Below are 6,000 nucleotides of genomic sequence, written 5' to 3' on the forward strand. Positions count from 1 at the left end.
TGCGATCTTGGTGCTGAATGATACATATTCACACACATGCACATGTACACACACACTTCCTGTAGAAATGTATACATTCATATTTCCAATCTGCAGAGGCTGCAGTTTCTGAGGACACACTCCAAATTCCACTGTACAGTTGTTGCAGAAGTGGTGGGAAAAGTAGTTATGGATATGTATGTAATAAATTTTTTCCTGAAGAAATGGAACACTTTGTAAATGCATCCAAGGGGCAAAGATTTATTTCCTATGAAGTAAGCTTGGGGCTTATCTGGTCAGCATTTTGCTGAGAGCAGGGCCTCAGAGCACTATCTCTTCTTAATTAGAACTTTGAGAACAGATGAGAACTTGCTTGCATAAGTGCCCTCCTACACAGGCAATATGCCCTTCATACTTTTGTAACGGATCCCTTCCAGTTAAAATTTGGGCGAAGAGGAAGAAATGATACAGGTACATTTTCCTGCTGACATTGTAGGCCTCTATGAATTCGAAGCTGGGAATAATTCTCTGTTCCTGGGAAAGAATTCTAAGACATGTCTTTTATTTATCCTTACTAAGATTCAGAGCAGTTTCTGTTGTTGTTGTTGCTAAGGGAACACTATGAAAAGTAGAAAAATTCATGGTTTCCATGCTAGCTTTTTTGAGGAGTATAGCATTTAATAGGGGAGAATAGTAATTAACAATCAGAAGTATACATCATGGCATTATTTCTGTCTTTCCAGGAGTGCAGCTTTTTCTGTATTTGGCTCAGCCTCACAGGTGATGAATTAAAAAACAAACAAACAAACAAAAATACTTCAAGATGATCTAGTCCAACCTCTTCCTTTCTCACCAGAAGTAATGGAGGTACAGGGAGGGCAAGCAAGGTGCATGGCAGTTGGTGGCAGAGCCAAGCCCCAAACAATTGTTCCTTTCATCTCTTCTCTATGACCTGCTGTTTCTTACTTCATGATCTGCTATGCTTCAAAGTATATAACCCAAACCAGTTTTTCTTTCCTGGGTCATTTCCTTCTACATTTGCTTGACTTCTTATTGGGAAATCACTTAATTTTCCATAAGCCAATTTAGAGCCCAGAAAGGTATAGATTTTACTATTTAGTTTAAAAACAATGTGTCACACTGGGCTTCAGTTTTCATACATTTTGTCCAAATATACGCTACCCAAAGTGAACTATGAGATTCTTCTAACAGAAATAACTGGGTCTCTTATTTTGTTGGTGTCCGAAAAGAATATGGTTCAATTTGTTTGCTAGGTTAGTGTGTCATAAAGCTGTTTTTTTCCACCAAAGATCTGTGTTCCACCTTCCAGAGTGTGAAGTTTTGACTGGGAAGTTAAGAATCACAATTTACAGGCTCCTTTTGCATCTATATGTGGGTATATGGCTAGTTTTGGCCAATTGAAATGCAAGTGAAAGTGATGGTTTCTTTCTCCAGACCAAGGAGCATAACCAGCAAATTTTCCTTCCCCATTTACTTTTTCACTTACTCTTCCCTCATAAAACAATGGAACCCATAAGAGGAGGGTACAGTCTGATGATGGAGGAGGTGAGTATCTTTGAAATCTCAGATTTCCCATGCGGAAGCCTCCTTGCTAACCCTAACACCAGTACTAGATCATGAACAAGAAATAAATGTCTGAGGTACTATGCTCTATCAAGTTATCTTCTGCTGTGCAATAAACCACTCCAGAACTTAGAGGCTTAAAATGAGAGCAATCATTTATTTTACTCACAAAACTAATTTGGATAGGGCTCTGAGGAACAGCAGTCCTCTGTTGCACATAGCATCTGCTAGAGTAGGGCCATTGGGGGCTGGAGGACCTACTTTCAAGATGTGTTCCTCACATGACTTGTAAGTAAGTGCTGGGTGTTGGCTAAAGCTCAGCTGAGGCTGAGGACAGGTGGCTCCCAGTTCCTCTTCATAGTGGCCTTTCCACTAGCTGGTTGCCATCCTTGTGGTACAGTGTCTAGATTCTAAGAGCAAATGTCTCGAGAGAGAGTAGAAACTGAAATTTTGAAGTTTGGGCTCAGAAATGGACACAATATCCCTTATGCCATAATTAATTGATCGAGCAGTCATATAGCCTAGATTTAAGGTCATGGAACATAGATCCCACTTTCTAATGGGAAGAATGTCAAAGAATTTGGGGGCCATGTCTTAAAATAATCACTTAAACCATTGTGATTTTGAAGTTTATATATTAAGGCAGCTAGTGTTACAGTTAGAACCACTACACGTAAGAGAGAAGGAAAGTGCCAGCTCCTTAACAGTCTTATATATTTTTATTATAGGTCACCAACCAACCAACAGCAAAGCCTGCAGAGGAGGGCCCATTAACTCTTGTGAATTACAAAATGAAGAGGACTTTACAGGACTTCTACAAAGCCCTACGGTTCAGCTTTAAAATATAATTGCAGATCTCTTGTATGTCAGCAAAAACCAAAACAACAGCAACAAAAACACTGCAGAAGAAAAATGGCAAAGAACATGAATAAATGGTTCATAGAAGGGGGAAATAAACAGCCGATATAGATGAAAGCTATTATGGTCATTTATTGGGTTGCCTGCCCAAGGTCCATTTCCCAATCAGATTTCCCTTGAGAAGTTACCACTTTCCCTCTGGTTATGATTCAGTAGGGTTGTGATCAGGGCACTGCCCATTCCTAGCCTGAGGGCAGGACTGTAGCCCGGGGGTCAATTGGAACTTGAATGTTAAGAGAGGAATAGGGACCAAAGCTATTGGGGTTCCATTTTGTTCTTGCCCTGGTGTTTTGAGCAGCCCTGACCCAGTGATGCCCTTCATACTGAGTCCAGTGATGGCTTGGGATGACTGCTTCCTAACCTCCAGACACACTGGTGTCCCATCCATTCCTAAGCCTGGTCTTCTAGCCTCCCATTAATCCTGTGGGCCTCTGCTGTCCCTGTGCATGACTCTCATGTGAACCCATGCAGAACTACTTTTTGTTGCTCACAATGAAAGAACACTAATCTATACAAATGTTCACTCACAACAGTAATGGAGTATGTTAAAGCAATGAAATACAATTTCACTTATCAAACTGGCAAAAATCTTAAAAAATAAATAGTACTACCAGTTTTGTTAGGGTTTGGGGAAAAAATGACTCTGTTCATAATTGCTTGTGGGAGTGTATATTGGTATGATTCTTCTGGAAGGTAGGGCAGTATATATGAAGAAGTTTAAAATGTGCATATGTTTTGATTGAGTCACAAAAATTCTGTAATAAAGAGCTGCTAGGATATTTATTAAAGTATTATTAAATATTAAATATTAAAGTATTATTTATAATTAGGCAAATTAGAAATGATATATATAACTTGGGTGTCCATATAATGTATCATCTATGAGGGGACAGTTTTAAGATTGAAAGAAGAAACTATTGATAATTATGCCAAGATAAGAGGCATAAACCTGCTTCAGGCAAATCCAGATGATCATAGTCACCTTATACATGAGCCAACGATCAAGGGTTGTACCATCCTTATGGTACATCCTTCCTGTCCTATGCATCCAAACAACAGAATTCAGTCAACCTATTAAAAATGGTAGTAGAGTAAAATTCTATATTTATTTAGGTCCGTTTCTGGAACTTTGTTTCACTCCATTGATTCACTTATGTCTTTTTGCACTCATTTAAAAAATATTATGGCTTAGTGGTATGTTTCAATATATAGTAAAGATAATCACCCAGTTTTGTTTTGTTTTTTAATTCTTTCAGATAAAATTTACAATTTTCTCCAGTTCTGTGCCCACCCTCCCCAACATGTTAAATTATATAATACTTTGGGGAGACATGACATTTTAAAATATTATCTTTTAAGAGAATATCTACTTTTGCTTTCTCTGACGTTATTCAGTGGAATTTATAGTTTTTCTACATTTCTTATTATGTTTATGCCTAGGTATTTTGCATTCTTGTCATAAATACTTCCCCTCATTATTGCTATATTAAAAAAATACAGAGTTTTGTATATATGTATAACCAACCATCCTACTGAAAGTCCTTTCCAATATAATAGTATTTAATTACATTCTGGGAGGGGGGATTTTTCTAGATAGATTATGATATCTGAAAATAATAACAATTTTGCCTCTTCATTTCCCGTTTTGTTTTATTGTCCCATTGTATTTGTTAGTATTTCCTGAATGGAGTTAATAATAGTAGTGTTAACAGGTATTACTGTTCATTTCTGACCTTAATGGGAAGGTACCCCATTCCATCTTCCATACATTGTTCTTTCACCAACTCACCTACTTAATGTCTCAGATCTCAATTCATTACTTCTGCCAGGATAACCAGCCCTCTAGGTCCTTATTAAACCAATCTTCCTATTACTTTCTCTTGCTGTATCATCTCCCTTTACTTCATTGCATTCACCTCAGTTGCAATTTCAGATTTAGTTGTGTGGTTAAATGACAAATGACTGTCTCCCTCACTTACCTATAAACTTCATGAAATCTGAGAACTCACCTGATTTTGCTCACAATAGTATATCTAGCACTTAGTAAAGAGCCAACCTGGTTGGTAAACTTAAAAACTACTGGAATTAAATAGTTATAGCATCTTGTCATTAAGCATGATGCTGCTCACTTTTCAATTGCATATTCTTTGTATTTTGTTATTTTCTGTTGAAAATAGACTTTGAGATTTAGAAACTTTGTGTTTTTCTTTACTAACTGTCCAGAATTGGAGTAATCCCCTTTAATCATGGCAAGTCAGAGCTGCATTCAAAAGTCAGACTGGAGGCTTGGAAGCTTTCCTTTCAAGATCTGCAATCTAGAGGACAACTTTGCATGCACTGAACTGTGGGGTGGAAGGTGCTCACATTTGAAGGTTTCATCTCTCCTTCACCTCCCTCTTTGTCCCACTCTGTCCCTCTGAGATCATTTTTGCCAGAATTTCCTCCTTTTGTTTCTGCATTATTTCTTTAAGAAAGGAAATTCAGTGTTGGTTCTTCTTGGAACCTGAAAAAAGTCCTTGAAGTCCAGGATATCAGTTGGCATGGCTTTCTAATTTGAGCTCTTATCAGGAATGCTTCTCCCTCCCTTTTACTTTTTTGTGCTGATCTCAGTGCTTTGAAATGATGTTTGTTCAATTTTGCTTTTAAACATCTTTTTTGGATGTTTGTGAAAGTCATCCCATAGTTTCCTGAGAATTTGAGAATAAACAAACACATAACTAGCCAACTGGGTGGAAACAACAACACAAGTGGACACCAGTAATGTGTCACTTCTGTAACTGATTAGTAAATAATTTAGCCTGAAATATCCATCTCATTCTTTAGCACAAGATCTCTTTCTAATAATAATAGCCAGGCCCTCTTCTAATCTCTTTACATACTCACTTAATCCTCACAAATGCTTTATTAAGTAGGTACTACTATAATCTCCACTTTGGAGATGAGAAAACTGAAGCCCAGCAAATGATTTACAGTCAAGGTCGTCAATTAAAAAGACCTCTGTTGGGACACCTGGGTGTCTCAGGCAGTTAAGTGTCTGACACTTGATTTCGTCACAGATCATGATCTCAGGATTGCACCGTGCTAGGCATGGAGCCTAATGTTTAAGATTCTTTCCCTTTTCCACTACCCTACCCCTTCCCCCCAAAATACAAAAATAAAAATAAAAAGACCTTTTGTGAGGAGAACATTTCCCACAGCAGGTGATCAGAGTGGTACATTTCCATGACCATTACACTATCCTGCCCCACCTCAAAAGAAATCTTTTTTCTTTTTTCATTTGTCTAATTCTTTGGACAAATGACCAATTCCAGATCTAAGCAGGAAAGTGAGAAAGTAAAGCTGGAATATTTTATATCAAAAAATAAGGAAATACTCAAAGACTATGGAGGTCATGTATGAAAGGGCTCAGGAACTATCCTGAAGGGGTTACCACTGGCCAAATTTGGGACAATGTGTGCATTGCATCAAAAAGAATATTAAAACAACTGATGGTTACCAGAGGGGAGGTGAATGGGGGTA

Source organism: Canis lupus, chromosome 22 (genome assembly GCF_048164855.1).
Source record: "Canis lupus baileyi chromosome 22, mCanLup2.hap1, whole genome shotgun sequence".
NCBI lineage: Eukaryota > Metazoa > Chordata > Mammalia > Carnivora > Canidae > Canis > Canis lupus.